The sequence below is a fragment of the Phalacrocorax carbo genome, chromosome 2 (assembly GCF_963921805.1).
Source record: "Phalacrocorax carbo chromosome 2, bPhaCar2.1, whole genome shotgun sequence".
In the NCBI taxonomy this organism is placed as follows: domain Eukaryota; kingdom Metazoa; phylum Chordata; class Aves; order Suliformes; family Phalacrocoracidae; genus Phalacrocorax; species Phalacrocorax carbo.
The window spans coordinates 2,093,727-2,115,037 of NC_087514.1; positions in this window are offsets into that span (position 1 = coordinate 2,093,727).

Consider the following 21,311-nt stretch of genomic DNA (forward strand, 5'->3'; position numbering starts at 1 on the left):
TGTGTTTTTCTGCTCGGTTGGCTCCAAGATAAGCTGAATTCAGTGTGATAATTCAGTTTCATTTTCGATTTTTGATGGAAGGGAATAAAGTTTTGTTTTCCCTTTCCCCAGCTGGCTGAGAAAAGCCAGCTATCCAAAAGTGTAGGAAGTCAAGCAGGCGAGGCAAAAGGCCAGCTTGGCTGACCAGGGATATTCTTCTTGAAATAAGGAGAAAAAAGAAAGTATACGGCCAGTGGAAGCAAGGTCAGGTGACTTGGGGGGACTATAGGGATGCTGTTCGCCACTGCAGGGAGGAAATACGTGCAGCCAAAGCTCAATTAGAGTTGAAGCTGGCCAGTACTTTGAAGGATAATAAGAAGGGCTTTTTTTTAAATACATTAATGACAAAAGGCAGGCCAGAAATAACATTGGCCCGTTGCTTGATGAGAACGGTCACCTCACAAGCAGGGGCATAGATAAGGCAGAGATATTTAATGCTTTCTTTGCCTCCATCTTCAACACTGATGGTGGGCTCAGGGACCCCCAGAGCCCTGGGCTACTGAACTATGACTCTGGGAATGATAAACTCCAAATAAACCCTGAACTTGTGCAGGACTTGCTGCTCCAGCTGGACGCCTGTAAGTTGATGAGGCCTAATGGGATTCATCCAAGGGTACTTAAAGAGCTGGCTGATGTCATAGCAAGACCTCTCTGAATGATTTTTCAATGCTCTTGGGAATCTGGAGAGGTCCCGGTTGACTGGAAGCTGGCAAACGTTGTCCCAGTCTTCAAGAAGGGCAACAGGGATGTCCCTGGTAACTACAGGCCCGTCAGTCTCACTTCTGTGCCTGGTAAAATTATGGAGAAGATTATTCTGGGAGTTATTGAAAAACACCTGAAAGACAACGCAGTCATTGGTCCCACCCAGCACGGGCTCACAAGGGGAAAGTCCTGCCTAACAAATTTGATTTCCTTCGATGACAAGGTCACCCACCCAGCTGACCAAGGGAAGCCAGTCGACGTGATGGGTTTGGATTTCACTAAAGCTTTCGATACCTTCTCTCACAGTCTCCTCCTGGACAAATGCCCAGCACACAGCTGGCAAACACGTAATGCAGGGGGTGAGCGATGGGCTGATGGGTCGGGCTCAAAGGGTCACAGTAAATGGGGTTACATCAGGCTGGCGCCCAGTCACTGGCGGCGTTCTGCAGGGATCCGTCTTGGGGCTGGTGCTCTTTAATCTCTTCGTAAAAGACTTGGATGCAGGACTGGAAGGAACACTGGTTCAGTTTGCTGATGACACAAAACTGGGAGGAGCTGTTGACACTTTTGAGGGCAGAGAGGCCCTGCAGAGGGGTCTGGACAGACTGGAGAGCTGGGCTGTCACCAACTGTGTGAAGTTTAATGAGGGCAAGTGCTAGGTTTTGCCCCTGGGGCAGGGCAGCCCTGGCTGTACAGACAGACCAGGGAACGGGGGGCTGGGGAGCAGCTCTGCAGAGGGACCTGGGGGCTCTGGCTGATGGCAAGTTGAACACGAGCCACCAGCGTGCCCTGGCAGCCCAGGGGGCCAGCTGTGCCCTGGGGGGCACCGAGCCCTGCATCGCAGCCAGGCGAGGGGGGGGATTGTCCCGCTCTGCCCCGCGCTGGGGCGGCCTCACCCCGAGTGCTGTGGGCAGCGTTGGGTGCCGCAGGACATTGGGGGTATAAAGGTACTGGAGAGTGTCCAGAGGAGGCCACGGAGTTGGGGAAGGGTTTAGAGGGGAAACCGTACGAGGAGCGGCTGGAGTCCCTGGGTTTGTTCAGCTGGAGCAGAGGAGGCCGAGGGCAGCCTCATGGCGCTCTGCAGCTCCCTCCCGAGGGCAGGAGGAGGGGCAGGGCTGGTCTCTGCTCTCTGGTGACCAACGCCAGGCCCCGAGGGGATGGCAGGGAGATGTGCCAGGGGAGGGTTAGGCTGGGCATTAGGAGAAGGTCCTTCCCCCAGAGGGTGGTGGAGCCCTGGAACAGGCTCCCCAGGGAGGCATCACGGCACCAGCCTGGCGATATTCCAGAAGCACTTGGACAAGGCCCTCAGAGACCTGGTGTGGATTTGGGGTGTCCTGTGCAGGGACAGGAGTTGGACTCAGTGATCCTTGTGTGCGCCTTCCAGCTCAGGACATTCTGTGATTCTAAGCATGGCTATTACACAAAAAATAAACATGTGGACTAATACCTATTATTTCCCCCCATGCTCTAGGAGATCTTTTTTCTTGCCTGATGTCATTCATGCATGTATTTACACAAAGTCCGGTTTGGAGAATATGACTTTTTCATAGATTATTTCCTAAGTATAGCTGTTACACTAACTGCCACGTGGGTCTCACATCCTCTTTCGAGGAGATGAGTAAAGATTCATGCTCTAGGTCAGGGAAAATCCAAAGGACAGACTGGAAGACTTTGAAAACTGGGTGCTCATGCCCTCCACCCTGCTCTGAGCACAAGCAGAGACAGAAACTGCTGGGGGGAGAAGCTGCTGTAGAAAAGAGGAAGTAATTTTTGCTCCAATTCACAGTTTAAGTCCTGCAGCCGTTCCCATGCACTTTGTGCCTCTGCTGCATCCTCATTTGGCAAGAGGTGACGAAGTGGTTGTGGGAGCAGGAGGGAGCCCAGAAGGACTGGAAAAGTCACGAGGGACTGGAAAAACCTGACAGAGGCCAGAGTTGGTCTACAGGTAGCAACAAACATCATCGCTTGGAAACCATGGATGGTTCTGGAGCAGAGAGAAGCAGAGAAAACAAAAGCATCAGACCCCACCCCTGCCTGCACCATGGCAGCCTCTGAGTGACTGCCTCCACGCACAAATAGTGTCACTGCAGGAATGATACAAGCTGGTTTTCTGCTTAAAGCACTTTCCTTAGTACAAGTGAGATAATTATGAATGACTGTGGACAATCCAGCGAGAACCTTTTTTGCCTCCTCTCCGACTTCCCACAGATATGAAACTCTCATATCATGGCAGAGAGAAAAGATGGGGGATGCCGGGTGATGCCTGCTATCTTGCAAGCGATGAGCCATCCCACACTGGCACATCTGCCTCTGCTTTGCTCCAGATTTCGTGGTTCAGCCCAATGGGGTAAGAAGGGACTCCCATGTTTGAATCAGATAAATTGTTCCCCAAATTAGCAATGCAGACGTGGTCAGCAGGAGTCAGCCTTGGAAAAAAAGATTGGATCTGAATGAGATGTAAAAAAAAATGCTACCTGGACCTCGTAATAGGTTCCTACGCACAAACACACCCAGCACTGATCACATCTTATGTGCTGTCACTCCCCAAACCTCAAATTACTCTAATCAAAGGAAGTCAGAGTAAACGCAGTCCCAGTATAAAACCTTACCGTGGTGCACCATCCCACATTGTTTGGGCTCTGAGGGCACAACGATCATGAAGGCTTTTCTGATTGCCCTGCTGGCGGCAGTCCTGTGTGCCAAGCAAGGTAAGGAGCTTTGGAGGCTGGGAGAACCAGATGGAGAGGATGAAAACACCAGAACTGAAATTAGAGATATTGCAGGGACAAGAAGGTTTGACAGCTTTTATTGCAGTTGGTGAGGTCTTGGTAGTGCAGTTTTTCTTTGGCATCAGCTGTATCAAGCAATATTTAGTGTGGTTGAGCCTGAGCTTCTGGGTGAGTTCTGCTGAGATACCCATAACCCAAAGAAGATGAGCTCATTGCTCTGGTTTCTCACACCCTCAAGTATCAAGCTCTGACCACTCACATCTGAGGAGACATGTGAACTGAAAACTCTAACAGGAATTAAGGTGGGCTCATAGTTTTGCCTTTGGTTTTGTTTTGGTTCCTGAATGGAACTTCAGGAGTTGTTGGTAAAGGTGACAGGGCTGGTGTTGACACCGCATCTTCTGCCAGCGTTCCACTTTATTTCCCATAATGACATTACAAGTAAGAAACCAGGTTGCTGGTACATATTCGAAAGCCTAAAAGCTCTTTGCTTATAGGTTTGAAGAGCTTTTTTGAGTGTCTGGGAGTGAGTGTGTTTGTAATGGGATCAACAACGCTCTGTGCTTGTCCTCTTTCAGACGGCAGCGCAGCTATGACTAGATAATTGTGTAGAAATAGCGAGTTCAGAAACGTTGGCTCTGTGCATGCATTTGCAATCCCAAGGAACACTGCAAGGCTTTTTTCACCGTTAAGGCTATTTCTGGCTGCATTTGCACAACTAGAGCTAGCGGAGGGTGGAGGCCAGATGCAGGCAAGGCTTTGAAACAGCTATAATGGTTTAAACTCTTATTGTGTCCTGACTGGGAGGGATTGCACGTGCTGGGGTCTCGGCTCTGTCTGCAGCAGGAAGTGGCTTGAGCAACTTTGTGAGATTTGGCAGAAAAGCAGACCAGAGAGCACTACAGGGAGGGTAAAACACAGTAACGCTTGCTAGGCAGCACGTCTGGGATTGCTCTGGCATGGCCCGCAAAAGGATGGCAGCCCATAACTCAGGTTGAGGGACCTCCAGAAGAGAGGTGAGAGGCTGAACTTATCCAAGTGATGGAGAAAGAGTAAGTGCTGAATAGTCAGTTAAAGAGAAGTTAAAACCGGGATGCAACAGGGGTGATTTTATCTGCTGTTATGGAGATCACCTGTGCCTGAAACACCTGGGACTAAAAAAGAGCATCTGGGTAGGATTCAGAGCAAGGCATCAGCACCCAGATCTGGTTCTAGAGCCATGCACAAGGCACCTGAGCTCCCTGCAGCAGAGAGGGGTGGTCTTTTCTTCTCCTCCCTGCGGTAGTTAGGACCTAAAATGGCTTTTAAATTCTCTTTTAAAACTGCTTCTGGAATTGTCTAACAAAACATCATGGGCTGGTTCAACTTCAGAGACGAATCTGAATCAACTGGGCTTTGGAGAGTCCCTGGGAGGAGTTTCCTTGTCAAAAATAGATTAAAATTCAATTGAAATTGGCTATTCTGTGCAGAAATAAGAACCTTTCTGGATTGAGAAAGCCAGAAAGAACTGAACCAGGGAAATTTCAGTTTAAAGGGGGACCCTCCCTGGTTTGTTATTTGGTCACCTTTGACCAGGAACTCTCCACCACTGCTGGCGGTGAAGCAGGCTGTCCTGAGAGCAGCTCAGCTGCTTCTGACCCACCCTGCTCAGAAATGAGGAGCATTTCATGGGACTCTGAACAGTTTCCACCAATTGTGAATCCACCTCTAGGGAACGAGATGGCATGTACTTGTGTTTCTAGCATGGCCAGCTGGCCAGCCTGGAAGCTCAATTTACTTCAGTTTTGCTCAGAAATATATATCCTACCTCATTCTGGCTTTGTAATAGACCTGGATCAGCCCTGCCAATAATATCATTGAGAAAATATTGTTCCAGGTGCTAGTAGAAATAATCTCTCTATTGTCCAGAGCAACCTTTCCCAGGGAACTCCCTTTAATGTGGCTCTTTGCTCAGTAATTTAGCTCACAGGGGTGTCACAGGCTTTAATTAATTCATGTCTGTGCAATGTTTTGCAGATGCAGTCTGAAAATACTAAAAACTAAGCTCTAACCTGAAAACAGTGCCAGCTCACCCTCTCCTTGCCAGACCTATACTGGACCCAGCTGGGCCGGTCACGAGTTCTGCTTTTGCAGGTTGGCTGTCAACCAGGCCAATGTGGACTGTAGGGAGAAAGAAAGGTCACCTGAGAGTGCTGCTCAGGCTGAAAAAAATGTGTTTTCCGGTTTAATAACTGAAAATCTCAAGTAGAGGAAGAAAACTTTTTTTGTTCTGTTTGCTTTCTCAGCTTCGTTAATCGTAACCAACCTCTTATTTCACTTGTCATGAAAACTTGTTCATAACATATTTTTCACCTTGTATTTTCCAAGAAGGGACATGGCTTTTGACACTTCCTTCCCAGGAGGGCATTGCTGGCAACAACTAATATGTGTCATGTACGCTCTTTCCAGCTTCCTCACTGTTTTGCTACATATGTGAGAATGAGCACTCCAACTGGAACTGTCTTAAAACCTACAAGTGCGAAGACCATGAGAAATACTGTATAACCACATACAGCTCTGCTGGGTTTGGTGAGTACCAGCAAGACATCCAGGAGCTTTTTTTTTTTTTTCCTTTTTCTCCAGAAACACTGATAGGCAATAGTTTTTTGAGGGCAGTAGCTGTTGATCACCGAAGCTTAAGGATCACAACATATAATGTGTGAATCCCTCAGCGGTGCCCTGTGATCCATGACCTGAGGTACCTTTCTCACCACCTTGTGGCAGGGATGGCTGGAGCACACAGATTTTCATGAGCAGACCCTGTTGTTTGACCTGAAAGCTCACACACGTGCTTTGTGATGGAGGATGAAAAGGGGTTGGCTGTAAGTAATGTGGTTTTAGAAACTAAGAATGCACTGGCAGTGATTTTTTTGCTGTCCTACATGAAGCATGGTGTGGGTTCTACCACGGGCCTTCTAGTGCCATGCATTTGATCCAGGCTGTGTGGAGACTCACCCAGCACTCATCAAATCCACTGATCGCCATTATTGCTGTATTGCAAATTAAGCATAGTGCAATATACCTCCTCCCATCATCCTCTGGTCAGCTGTTGCAGAAGAATCTTAAATAACAGCTCTCCTTTCTTGTCTGTTCTCCTTCCAGGCAAGGACATGGGACACCGCATCACCAAGAAATGTTCTGCAGACTGTCCTGAGACAAACGTGAACTTCGGCGTGGCAGCTTATTCCACCAAATGCTGCGGAACCTCCCTGTGCAATTTCAGCGGTGCCAACAGTGTAAAAATCAGCTACGCCGTGATGTTCCTGGGAATTGTGGCCAGTTTGATCTGTGTCATCAAGGCAGGACTGTGAAGAGGGGTGGGAGAAGATGTGACAACCCAAGAACCTACAAGGTATTCCCCAACTGAGAAACTAACATCCTCTGTCAAGTGCCTCCAACAGGGTTTATGCTACCCTGTTTTTTCCAAGACCTTGCTTCAGGTCCCATCAACAAAATGGCATGGCAGTGTAGCTCCTATTTTCTCCCCCATATCATTTGTTGTTTTGTACTAATTTTCCCTGGGAAAGCTCTTTTGATAGCATGTGTGTGACGATTGTCAGACAAAATAAAGGTTTATGTTATTCTAGAGTTTGTTTGTTATATCCACACTAAGATCAGCCTGACAAAACAGTTCTACCGGAAAGGGCTGTAGTCTGAATCGCTACTTCACATTGAATTCCTCTTTTTAGACTCCTGTGAGTCTACTCCTGGCTGCCTTTCTCAGTCGACTCAGTTGCATCCAGCATCTCAAGGCATACACTCCACAAACCCAGATGTTCTGCCTGATCACTCAGCGCTCACGAATGAAGGTGTCAATCTGGAAAGGTCGAAGATGTTTGTGTTGTTCCCATCGTGAGCAACAGCGAGGATTGTTTTGTAACTGCTAACACGCAGGACTGGGGTTTTGCCAGGATTTGGCTGTGCTCCTGGCTCTGCTGCAAAGTTCTCATGTGATCTCTGCAGGGTGGGTGGTTTCGGCTTTTAAAATAGGTAAAGGGCCCACCCCAAGATGTTGGAGATATCCAAGATGAGGACGGTGCTGCTGGAATCTGTCCTCATGGAAAGAGGACCTAGGTGCCTGCTTGGAGGAGATATTGATGTCTGAGTGCTTGCTCATGGCTTCCCTGCACGGACAGGGAAAACAGGCACAAAGAGCCTGGCAGAGGTGACGGGTGTCTGATCTGCTGGGGAGGTCTCTGCTCCTTCCCCTTCCTCCGTCGCTGCTGCGTTTTCAGGCTTGGGGATGGAGAAGATGGGGGTGGAGATCCCCTGCAGCTCTTGGAGGAGCAGAGCTATAGCTAAGACAGGCAAAATACGTGCACTTTTGGAGCTGGAGGGTGAGTAATTCCCAACTGAGCAGTTTGTAAGTGCAGTGCTGCAGTTTGGGAGGGCTTGTAGAGAAGTGGCACCTGGTAAAAAGCCCTGACGTTTGCAGCCCAGCTGGATTTGAGGGGATTCTTACTCCACCAGTGCTCAAGACAGGCTGCAAAGTGCACGTGTTGCTGTGCAATGGGGAGAAACCGCAGCGCTGGCCGACGGCTGTGAAGGTGGGATTAGGCTTAGTCATCCTATAAAGATTTAATTTCTGGGCAAGGAGGGTGTTCTGGCATTTATTTAAATAAGAGATGGGCTAACTGAAGAATGGTAGTGTTGTAGCATTTCTGTGCTGAGGGACCAAGAGAAACTTGGGGTTGTAAACTTCTTTTTAACCACTTTTCCCATCACTTTTCCTGTATGTTAATCACAATAATTTCTGAAATGATTCTTAAAGCTTTCAGCCAATTTGAAAATCCACATTTATCTAAAACATCTGAATTTCACAGCTACTTTTATATTTCAGCTTTTGTTTCGTGAAAACTACGTATTTTCACCAAAACAAACTGCCCTTCTCACAAGATAATTTCAACCAGCTTTAGAGCGAGATGAGCAAAATACTCTCCTTCCTTCTCCACTCAGCAACTGTGTCCATGGAAATAAGTCTTTCCACCCCATCCTCCACCCCCCATCAAATCCCCTGTTAGTCTTTCCAAAATCTTCTTGAAGTTCATAGCTTCCAAATACTTGTAAACAGTGATATTATCTTCTCTTTTTTTCTTTGCCTTGGTCCCTTTGGTGCCCTAATCATCTGTGTCCTTCCTACCCCCATGGGTTCCTTTCAATCTGTCTCACCTGGCACCGGTGAGGAACGAAGATAACATTAAGATCAGGGACCAGCTGGAAGAGTGCAGGACCATCTAATGGAAAATCTCAACTGTCAGAAATCCTGCAATAACTCCTTTAAGAAATACAGCCTTGCCATCTCAAAATCTCAGCAGCTTGCAGGAGACAAGAGATATTTTAGTTTTTGCTTGGATGAGACTACAAGGGAGGGGGAAAAAGAAAAGGTGCCTGGCTGAGCTGCTATTTCTGTACCTGTTAATGGATGCTGTTGGCTGAATTAAATCTGAATGTGGGCTGCCTCTGCAGCGCAACGTACAGGCTGCAGAACAGCATCGCCTTGAGACTAGAGCCCCCTTTTCTGCTATTACCTCAAACAGTCAGCAATAAAAGTTGATTTACCAATAAAGACTGATGAAGTCTCTTCTGGATTGGGGAAAATAAAATATTTCACAAGGAAGAGGGGGTTGCAGTGCTTGGCATGGAGGGTGCCAGCTTCTGTTTTCCTCCTGCCTAGTGCCTTACAAAGGTATTGGCCTTATGAAGCCAAACAACGCCCCTCCTTTGAGCTTTCTTGGTTAATTGCCACCTCTGTTCCAACTGAGTTTCATGCTCTACCTATTGGGAAAGCAGAAGTTTCCTCACCTTAGTCACACAGGTCTCCATGCTAGCAATATTTATACATCCAATTTAGAGGTGTTGGAAAGAGTTACACCACCTGAAAAACTGGGCATGCCTTTTCGATGAGATAACGACTGTAGGTGGGTCATACTGGAAACCCAAATATTCAATGGGAGATGGAAATCTGAGCAACTCTGAGCCTAAGAAAAAAGGGAAACAAAACAGATGGAGAGCAGCAAGGGGCAGAGCTGCTGGCAGAGGCTCGGGCCACGCAGGTTGTTCCTGCAGCTCTGTCATGTGAAAGGGATCCAGCTGGCCCGTTTCTGGGACCGTGCCTCCATCCCCACGACTAGATGGCAGCAAGACAATGGTGGGAGGAGAAAGCAACAGCAGTCAGAAGAAGATAGGAAATATTCTGATTTTATACAGGGAGATAGGATGAAACATGATAAAAAAGGAGGAATAAAGAGCACCATATGGAAATCCAGTGGAGAACTCCTATTTGGCCTTTCACATCATTTTGTCCGGCTACAATTTTATTTTTCTGAAGACTTAATGAGTTGAGATCCTTGATCAGGCAATCCCTCATTCTCTGTGCTTTAACTGGTCTGGTTTTTTTTCTCCCTGACATTTATTTTCTGTAATTCGTGAAAAAAAAATCACAGCTTGTTCAATGTGAAGGGGGTGGGTGTTATTTTTATTTTTTAATTGAAGTGGTCATCTTCATTGCCCAGTGGAAATTATTTTCTAATAAGGGAACACTTTCCCTCATATAAAATACCCAATTTTAGAACAGAAACATTTATGATTTTGAACTGCTGTCTTAAAAAGGCCCGCAGAAAATGATGTCTGGTCCCCCATGAAATGCAGTGGAAGGATACTGCTCTTCTGATCTAGCTGTATTGGCAATCCTGGGAGATATTTTGTAGAAGTTTCAATCCCAATTTCAATTTCAAATTCAATCAATTTCCATATGCACTAAAACAGTGTGCGAGGACAGAATCTTCAAGGATGCAGCCTGCTTTGAGACCAGAGCTGACCTGGAAAGGAAAACACTCCTCTTCTTACATGGACACTGTTTTGGTTTTGTGTTTTGCCTTTCCTCCACTTATCCAAAATTAGAAACTGGTGCATAGTTAACACCCGATGAACACAACGCATTGTGAAACAACTAGGAAAAGAAGAAGTGGGGGGAGAATATATGCCTGCTTAGATTTCCAACGAATCATACTTCCACACACAAGCACTGACATGTTGCTCTCAATTACCCACCATCTGACACAGCAACCCTATAGTTATTACCCCAGCATCAAAGCAAACACTGCAGAGGTATAAAACCTGCGTTGGGTGAGTCCTGCTTGTTTTGGAGGCTGCGAGACCTATAAAGGATGAAGACTTCTCTTCTTGTCGTGCTCGTCATAGCCCTGTTCACGGAGAGTGGTGAGTCTCCAAGGATTGCTTTGCACTAGCAAGACCCTTAGAGCTGGGGCATGTCTTTGCTATTGTAGGATGACAATGGGGTTTTGCAGCACAAATGGTAAAGCTGAAGGGTCATTAGGCTCTAGAGAATATTCCAGTCCTCAGGATACGGAGCTAGGGGATGTATCCCCACCAGAAATTGGAAGGATGCTGAGGAGCTGAAGCAGGGGATGAGATACCCACCTCCCCTGACTCGTGCAGTCCCAGCCCAGCCCTTGGAGTGGCTCAGTGTAGGCAGCTGAGAGCCCTCGGTGCAGCTGAGAAGGGGAATTAATTGAGGGATATACAGAGTTGGGCAGGCAAAGGGCGATATGTACAACAAAGCTGCAAATTTGACATATAACTAACTGCAGCCTGATTATTTTTTTTTCACTTGTTTGTTTTTTGGTTGCAATTACAAACCACCATTACCTAAATTGCTAGTGATGGGCAAGCCACGAGAAGATGCAATTCTGCCTCCCATCTCTTTCTTGCACCTTGCTGCTTTGAAGGACAAATTTACCAATGTTGATCCCAGGTCTGGGATGGAGATACAGAGTCCCATTCTCATTCTGATAACTGGTGGCTGTTTCTTTTGGGAAAGATGCACTGGGAACATGCGCTTTAACTCTGCCTGGCTGGGCTCTGCCGAGGACTGTTGCCTGTGCCTGTGGGAGATGCCCCGTTTGCGCAGCACTGGGCTGCGGGTCAGGCAAGGAACGGAGGGTGCAGCCCTCAAAATCCTTCTGACTAATCCAGGGGAATAGCTGATTTCCTCCGGTTGGCAGGGGGGGCTTTTGCCTTATTGAAGACTGAATTTTCCTCAGGCTCTGCTGTAGGGCTTTGCTGGCAAATTACTGGCCATTCTGGTCTCGGTCTAGCAGAGCACTTAGGCTCACACTTAATTTGAGGCTATAAATGTTCTTACTGTGGGACTTCAGAGGCTTTAAATTTGGCATGTGCTAAATCATTGTGCTCAACAGGGTTGGGAAAGTTGAGAACAATAAAAGAATTCTTTCCTGCAGCTTATCAACTGTAATCACATTTTTAAAAAAGATCACACAATGAGACAGCAAATTTACCAAAGGAGTTGGAGAAAATTAACACATAAGCAGCACCACTTCACTGTGCAATCTAGCCAGAAGGCTGGTTGCTGTTCCAATTAATCCTGAACCTTACTGTTTTTAACGGTGTAAACCCTGCCTCTGCCGGCACTTGCACTTGCTAATGCTTTACATGTGTAAGTTCTTTATCTGGGTGGCTCAAATTATTCACATAAAAATCTTCCTTGAGGAATATTCTTTTTCAGTTAGAGCAGAGGTCTTGCTAGGCAGACAGGAGACCTCCAGAGGTAGCCTACTTTAACCGGAGGTTTTCGTGCTGAGCGGGGCACATTTCTAAAGAAATATTGTTCCCTTCCCCACTCAGCCCTCGTAACAACAGATCTCTCAACAGATGTAATAAAATCAGAAGTGTTTTTCAGTAGCATCAGCAATTGTTCTTACCACGACAGAGGATGAAAATTGTCCTACTTGTCTTCAGGGTCTTAACTGAGCTTTCAGATTAGGAGCCCACATGCCTCCAGAGTCATCTATAGGAAATGCGAGTGAGAGAGACACCTCCTGAGCACAGAGAGATATTGGAAAACTCACCCCTGGAGGTGCTTGCCCACTCCCCTGGCTAGAAGGGTCCCAGGACAGCTGTACTCTTAAATCAGCAGCTTTGGGAGGTTGGGATGAAACAGGACCTGGGCATGTAACAAGCTCCACTGTTTCCTGCATAGATTCAGGAAGTTTTTCTTGGAATGGGCTTGATTAAAGAAGCTGCATTAATTAAGGAATACAATGAGTGACATGTCTGGAAAACCCTGTTGTGTTAATTAAGGAATAAAATGGGTTACTTATCTGGAAAACCCAGTCTGGGGACTCTGCTCTAGTGTAGGGTTATTCTGGGAGGAAAGGGTGGTTCCCAGTGAGGTGGTACAGAAATGTGCCTGTGTGGAATCTGCACAAGAAAAGAGAATGAAGCCACGCTGCTTTGAGTGCAGATAGTTTAAAGGAGGGTCCCAGACTTGAAAAAAAAAAAAGTAGCCTGCAATGTTAGGAGAATACTGAGTGCAAGAGCCAGGCAGGACAGCCAAGAGAGTCTAGAGATGGAAACGCCCATAACTGGGGTAGGAAGCAAATTGCAACGGTCTTGGTATCAAGTCAGAGCGAGCAGGGTGCCAGGTCTGAGGCTTTTGAAATCATAAGGGTGATGAGCATGGGAACAGAGGGGGATGGGATCTGAGTCACTGAAAGTCTGGCCTCTGTGCCCTCTGCTAGCTGCTTTTCAGTGAGGGACAACGGAGCGAGAGTAGGGTCTGCGAGGACTACAGACCGCAAGAGCAATTTGATGGTCAGTGCTGGTGGCCATGGAAAAGGGCAAAGAGGCTGTTAGCTGGAGTGGGGAGAAAAGACAGTCTCCACAGAGACAGAGAAGGAAGAACAGTGCCCTAAAAGGCATTTTTGTGGCTTCCTGTGAAATACAGTGCACATCCTGGTCCCCTGGGTCACGGTCGGAGCTGGGGCCAGGTCTGGGCTAGTAGGATGATAGGGAGCAGAGAGCCGGTTTGGGCCCGATGGGCTTGTCTAAGGTCAAACAAGAGCAGGAATGGCGTTGGGACACTGCTGGCAAAGGCATCAACAAGGGCAAAGAAGCTTGAGCAAGGGAGAAGAGTAGTGAGGGAGACCAAGAGCAAGGAGGGCAAAGGACAGTGCTGGTACAAAAATAAGACGGGTATTAACTGGCCATAGATAGGGACAGCCTGGAAATGAGAAGAATGAGCCTAATCCCCGGTGGGTGACATTACTGCAGGAGTGTTTGCTCCAGATAAACAGATAAGTAGGAAATTCCCCTTATCATGCGAAGAAACCTTCCCCAAGGATCTCTTTGCTATGAATGACTGCTTTAGCTGACTTGAGTACAAGCTGTTTTCATTCATTCCTATTAGCACAGTGTTTGCAGCCGCACAGTGTTACAGACACACGCGTTTTGTAGCGTTAGGCAGTCATCACCCACGGATGGCTGTAAAGAAGAGTCTGCTGCAGCCATGGGCGTTGTTTGCTGAGCCCTGTCTTCTACAGCTCCAAGATTGCCTGCCGACTCAGGAGAGCTCTGAAAATGAACCAGCCAAATGCAAGCATCCATCTCACCAGCAAACACTGAGAAGCAGATCTAGGTCACTTGTCCCTCGTTTGAGATATGTTGTGGGGGCATGTAGCAAAATAGTCATGCCTAGTATGGCCAGGGGGGTTACTTTTAGTTGTGTGGCTCCTTTTTTGTATTCAAAAAGAGTTTTTAAAGTAATTCATTGGTTGTCTGTGTGCTCTGAGAAGGATGTGTAGGCCAGGACTCCTCAAATGACTTGAAGAGGAGGTGAAAGAGTGTGGACAGGGATCCACTAGTCTCTTTCCATAGAAGAACTAGTAGCCAGCAAATGGGGCTTGAAGGAGCCAGGTTGGAAAGAAACCACAAGAGCTTCATGCTGCAAGAGGTAATAGACTGGGGCGCTCTTTCCGAAAGCATGCTGGGGGTGCAGGATGTTTAAATGGATTCAAGGGAGACTCAAGTAAGTATCTAGAAGGAAGATTCCTTGAGGGTTACTAAATGAGCAAACCACATCAGTGTCTGGAATCTGAGCTTAAAGTAATTTGGGTCCGGGAGAGTCGCTGGGGCCAAGTTCCACGCACCCAGGAGGTTGTCTGTCTATGGCTGCTGGGCTTGACAGATCCTCCAGTTGGACCAGGACCACCAGTTTTATGCTCCTACGGATATTTCTAGAGGTGATTGATGGGTGTTGTGTGCTTCTTTTGCAGCTTTCTCCTTGACATGTTTCACATGCAAAGATGCATCTTCCAATATACATTGTCTCAGTACAACCACATGCTCTGACCATGAGAAGTACTGTCTCACAACCTATTCTACCAGGGGATTCGGTAAGTGTGAGGCTTTTCTAAGGCTCTGATGACCAGATGGGGTTCAGGTTAGGCCGGCTGCAAAGCCTCCTCCCACCATGAGGTGTGGTGGAAGAGTTAATGAGGATCATAGCACACAGAGGGCCAGTCCTGCAGCAGGTGGGAACTCAGCATAGCCCATCTCTGTTGGAATATATCATAACAGTACTGCACTGCTGATTAAACACTCTCAGGAATGGGAGACATTGGAAGAAATTTCTCTGCACAAACCCCTCGTCCCATCTCCAAGCTCAAATATATGGTTATGAGGTAGTAGAATTGGAAAAGGCCAGGTACTGTGGAAGGAGTGATTCCAAGCCACGGTGATGATGATGTCTTGCAATCTTGCACTGTACAAATGCATCAGATCCCCAAATTCTTGCCCTAGGTTGCACTCAGCTGGCCCTGAAAACACCAAAGGAGTTGTAAGGCCTGGAGATGCTCTTTACAGGTCACATATACACAGATAATGATGTAGTGTGATGAACGTCAAGGGAAAAGCAACAGCATTAAGTGCAGAACAACATATTCCCCACAGGATATTGGACTGCTAGGCTGTCATTGAAGTCTCAAAAAAAATATATATAAAAAACCTGACTTTTCTTCCTATTTTCTCTTCCTCACACTTCAGGCAATGACCGTAACCAGCGTATTACCAAGAAATGTTCTGCATTTTGCCCGGCAATTGACCTGAATATCGGCATAGCTGGTGTTGCTACCAGCTGCTGTGAGACTTCCTTGTGCAACATCAGTGGTGCCAGCAGCGTGAAAACCAGCTACACTATGATAGCTCTGGGTGTCTTGGCTAGCCTCGCTTGCATTCTCCGGTTGGGTTTTTAAAAGGGCTGGGTGGGGAAAAGGAGTGGCTTGACCTTGCTTTGCAAGGGCTCAAACTCTCATCTGTACAATGTGAATGCTGCCCTGTTTCTCCTACCTGGAAGGTCACAATCCATCAGCAAATATTTTTGCTCTTTCCGTGCTCCGATGCCAATGCATAAGAGCACAGCCCTACCTCAAAATGGTGTTTGGAAGAGAAAGGCGTGATGTGGAGCCCTGCACATGCAGAAGGGCACCATATAGTCACCACCTCTCCTGCTATTGGCCTTTATAACTCCGTGCATTTTTTTCCCCCTTCATTTTGTCCCTGCCATTCTCTTGTGCCATTTTTCCCTTTATATCATTTTCTGCCCTGTATCATTTTGCTCTGAGGAAGCCTTTAATATTAGAGTTGTTAAACAGAACCTGGGCACAATAAAGTGTTATTTTATTCTATTGTGTGGCTGCGTGGTATGGTACATCGGGCGTAGCGGCTGGATGCATCCATGTTAGCAGCAACAAAAGCGGAGGCGTTAGTCTGCAAGTCAAATTGAAATAACACTGAAATATATCGCACTTGCTTTGCATTCACTTCAGGAAGCCTCTCCCCAGATTTTCTTTTTTTTTTTTATTATTATTTTTCCTGCATCGGCAGAAGTGTCATTTTGTGACTCCATTTCAGAGCAAACTGTATTCTATTTAACTTGCTTTCAATTTCTCTTCTGGGTCAGCTGGCTGAAAGGAAATGGCTGTTGAGCTCTCCAGCAGGCAAACAGAGGGAACAAGGCGGGACTCAACACGAAGGGATCTCGAGCATTAAGTTTTCTTCAAACTGATTTAAGATCTTCCAGTGGAAATTGCTTTATAAGAATTACAGATCATTTTGAAAGGGGAGAAAAGTATCTTGCATGGTGCTTAAAGGAAAATCGTCAGAAAAGACAGACAGTTTCTACTGTGTGTCTGCTGGAGTCTGGAAATTTCAGCTTCAGATATAACAAAATATTAACTTGGAAAATAAATCTTTTACGTTTGCTAGTCAAGTTTCCTATAGGGGTTAAAATTGAAGGAACTCATTGTCGTGTGTACTATTACAGTATCCTTGTGGATAATCTTGGCTAGGAATGAGAGATTTGCTCACTCAGACCCTTCTGAAGTGAGTCACAGGAAGCTGAGATGCTTTCTCCTGAGCTGAAGAAGCTCTCCACTAGAATTACCCCAAGATCTCCCAGGGTAATTAGTTGGGTGAAGCTCACCCAGCTGGTTTTCTGTCTGTAGACTCATTGCACAGGGACAGCAGCTACACTTTGCTCACTGTGCTGGGTATCTGCCGCGAGGAGAGGAATACCACCACTCAGAAACAGCTGGATCTTTATAACAGGTTTGCAAAGGAAACGTGGTCTCATGGCTCCAGCTCACCCCAACCTGCTCCCATCCCTTCTTGCCCACCCTTGTTGCCATCCACATCTGACCCCCAGCTATGCACTCCCTGGCTGTTTTCTCTCCCAGCCTTCCTCGTTGGCTTCTTCATTCAGTCTGGGCTTTACCTTCAACCTCTGTTTTCTTGCTAGAGCCTCAGCCCTTTTTTTGTCTCCTGGGTGCAAATGCAAGATTGTCAATGATACGCTGTCTTTAGCCATGACACTCTCCATGGATCTCACAGTTTCTATTGCACTGCCATCCCACAGCTGAGCTAGCTCCATTCTTCTGTCCAATCTACTCTCTTCACCTTTCTTCCCCTCCTGCCAGATTTAGAGATATTCACGTGGCGCATACACATTTGAACACCTCGAATGAGCCAAGAACTGTTCTGTGGCCTTGGATGGCCACACTCTGCCCCACACCCAGTAAAAATTGAATGATTTGAACTAGTCTTCAGCCTTTGGTATCCACAGGCTTAGGATTTCTTAGGGACTGTGCTGGCTGGCACAGGCAAAGGCCAAGCTGGGGCTAGTACTGCTCCAGGTCTTCTCCTGTTGACTTTGTGGATACAGACCTGCTCTTGGCATCCAGGTTTTAAAAAAATGTCATGTCTTGTGCTACCTGAACGTGGCATGTGTCTCCATTTTGGTTTGGGAGGGAACTTGGCATGTGAAGGAAGGTATAAAAATGTGCGGGCAAAGGGGGTGAAGGCACGTGGTAGAGCCTGCTTCTGCCGTGGAGGATTTCATGGTCAACTTATGGTTGTTGCATGGAGAAATTATGAACAGCGCTGGGAAGCCAGGAGTCCCACCTCTAAGGGAGCAGCTCCATCCATGGACCCCAGCCTCCCTCCCTCTTGCCTGGTCTTCTCCCAGATCCCATAGGTTTTGCATTCCCAACCGCCCAGCAACACAAGCCATGCATGGGAGCCAAAGATTGACACACATGTCAAGTTACATAAAAGGGACCTTATCTGGAGGTGGGAGCAGCAATTGCCCTGAGGCACAGGAGGTCCTAAAACCATGAAAGCTCCCTTAGTGAACCCTCCCTTGGCAACAGGTGTTGTGTAAGAGGAGAGTCCTCTCTGCCTGCCTTCCTGAGAAATCCTGATGTGACATCTCCCATGCAGATGCTGCTGCCTAATTCCACATCCCTTTGCCCAGGGTTTCATATTTGTTGGCTCCCATGGCTGCATATTTCTTGGATGAGAGTAGCGAGCCACCCTGCAGAGACATCTGGGATGCCTGGAGGGTTCACAGGAAGAAGATGAGCATCTCACTTAAGTAGTTGGGATTGCTCCTGGGAGGCAGCTGGCTCTCTCTACATGGATTACTTAAAAGCTCCATTTTCAGTGCTCTGAGTCACTGTGCCAGGACCTGAATCAGCCAAAGGGGCCTTGCCCTGTCTAATTTAGGCACCTGGAAGAGGTAGTTTAACTCTTGCCCTTCTTTTCCTTCGCTCAGGGCTCTATCACCACTGATTCTGAAGGACCTATGCTGCCTTCTACTCTCAAATAATTTGGCTGTCTTTTCCATCAAAACATGAAATGTCTTCCTTTTCTGTCTGCTTATTCACCCATACCCGATTAACACCCAGTGAATCAATGACAAAGCAAGAGAAAAGATGGATGCAAAAGATCAAAGCAAGGTCTTCACTGGGTCTAAATAGCTTCTGGAAGCCATGGAAAGTGACAAAATAATCCCTTTTTCAAATGCAATTGTTACTCTTTTGTCATATAGCCAACTCATGGCTCCATTTTGAGGTCCGTTTTAGTTTTCCTGAATGGGTAGCGATGACATTATTCTATAGAGGTGACTCAGCTTCCTTGCATTTGTTGCAGTCTTCCTCAGTTTTACTTCTCACTTGGTGTCACTGGCTGACCTGCTCCAGGCCCTCCTCCAGGCTGAAGACTATGACGCTGGGCAGCAGGAGACACCCTGCCCACGTTGGCTGCTTAAGTGTTGCCTCTGACTACACTGAGTTTCAAAATCTGTCCTCTTGAGAAAGAAGGAATCGCTGCAACCCAGTCACTGTGCTGCAATATTACTGCTCTCCGGATGCTGGGAAGAGGACAGGCTCCAGCACTGCAGTACATCTAGGTACTAATGAGGACATTAATGTCCTGGGGACAGATCCCAGATAACTGTTTGACACAGAAGAACTCATTTCCTACTCAAATTTCTCTCCTCAGTACACATTTGTTGGCAGTGCTGGGGATGTCTTAGCCTCACCAATGTCTTTCAAAGCTGACTTGAGGAGGCCTGATGAAAGGACTGAACCAAGGAAAGATCATGCTTGACCAATCAGATGTCCTTCTGTGATAGCATGACTGGCTGCGTAGATGAAAGGAGAGCAGTTGATGTTGTTTACCTTGACTTCAGCAAGGTGTTCGACGCTGTCTCCCATAACATCCTCACGGACAGGCTAAGGAAGCGTGGATTAGATGAGAGGAGAGGGAGGCGGACTGAGATCTGGCTGAACGGCGGAGCTCCGAGGGTGGTGATCAATGGGGCAGAGTCTGGTTGGAGGCCTCTCACTAGCGGTGTTCCCCAGGGGTCCGTGCTGGGTCCAGTCCTGTTCAATGTATTCATCAAGGACCTGGATGATGGGACAGAGCGTAACCTCAGCAAGTTCGCTGACGATACCGAGCTGGGAGGAGCGGCTGATACACCAGAAGGCTGTGCTGGCATCCAGCGAGGCCTGGACAGGCTGGAGAGCTGGGCCGAGGGGAACCTCATGAAATTCAACAAGAGCAAGTGCAAGGTCCTGCCCCTGGAGAGGAACAACCCCCCGCACCAGCACAGGTTGGGGGGGACCTGCTGGAGAGCGGCTCTGCTGAGAAGGACCTGGGGGTGCTGGGGGGCAGCGAGGTGACCCTGAGCCAGCACCAGGCCCTTGGGGCCAAGAAGGCCAACGGTGCCCTGGGGTGCATTAAAAGGAGTGTGGCCAGCAGGGCGAGGGAGGTTATCCTCCCCCTCTGCTCTGCCCTGGTGAGGGCACATCTGGAGTGTTGTGTCCAGTTTCGGGCTCCCCAGTTTAAGAAAGACAGTGCAAGTCCAGCACAGAGCTACCAAGTTGATCCAGGGACTGGAGCATCTCCCTTGTGAGGAAAGGCTGAGAGACGTGGGTTTGTTCAGCCTGGAGAAGAGAAGGCTGAAGGAGGATCTTATTAATGCTTACAAACACCTAAAGGGTGGGTGTCAGGAGGATGGGACCAGACCCTTTTCAGCGGTGCCCAATGACAGGACAAGGGGCAACGGGCACAAGTTGGAATGCAGGAAGTTCCACTTAAACATGTGAAAAAACTGCTTTACTTTGAGGGTGCCAGAGCAGGGGCACAGGCTGCCCAGAGAGGCTGTGGGGTCCCTTCCCTGGAGACATTCACACCCTGCCTAGATGCGGTCCTGTGCCCCTGTTCTGGGGGTGCCTGCTCAAGCAGGGGGTGGGATGGGATGATCTCCAGAGGTCCCTTCCAACAGCTGCCATTGTGTGATTCTGTGAGCCAACATCCTATTGCATGCAGGTTCATGTAGAAAGAAATGGTTGTTGGCAAAGTTAATGTGGGGGATATGACAATAATTATATTACTCTTTCATCTCTGGAGAAAAGGAAAAGGAATGTACATAACAGCAGTCTATAGGAAAAAAGGAAAAAATGGTTGCTTCCTTTTGCTCCCATTGCAAAATGGTATTAAGAAGAAACACCCACTAATTATGAAGAACAACCTGTTTATAACACACTTGGGCAGTGAACCGAATTGTCCTTTTCAAAGCAGTAGCCTTGATTTGATCATCACCAGCATGTCCCCTGCTGACCTCACAAACCTCCAGAAACAAGAGCAGGGATGCCTGTTTTGTCATCAGGCTTGAGTAACTCTGGAATTCACCACCTGATGATGTCATTCTAGGAGCAGTTTAAGAGAGCCTGAAAAGTATCAGAAACTCACCTGGATACGGAAATCATCCAGCGTTGGAATGATGCATATTAGAAACAGACAAAAATACGCTACTGATGGCTACTTCTAGGGAACTGCCTGTTAAGTTATTCCATAATTGCCAGCAAAAGGGGGCTTTGACAGTTTTTTCTTTTGCATGTTCTGCTACCTGCTGTCCAGGAGTAATCTCCCTTTGGAAGAAACTTGGTTGAGAAGATAGCTCAAGCCCTCACAAGACCTATCTTGTATTAGGGTCTATTTACCAGAATGTCAGAAACAGATGTTATGACATTCAGAGATCAACACAGAGGAATAGAAGAACAGAAATTGATTTAAGAGGAGACATTGAAAAAGAGACAGTTTGAGAGATGGCTTTTTTTGCAAAGTAGAGCAGCAATTCCA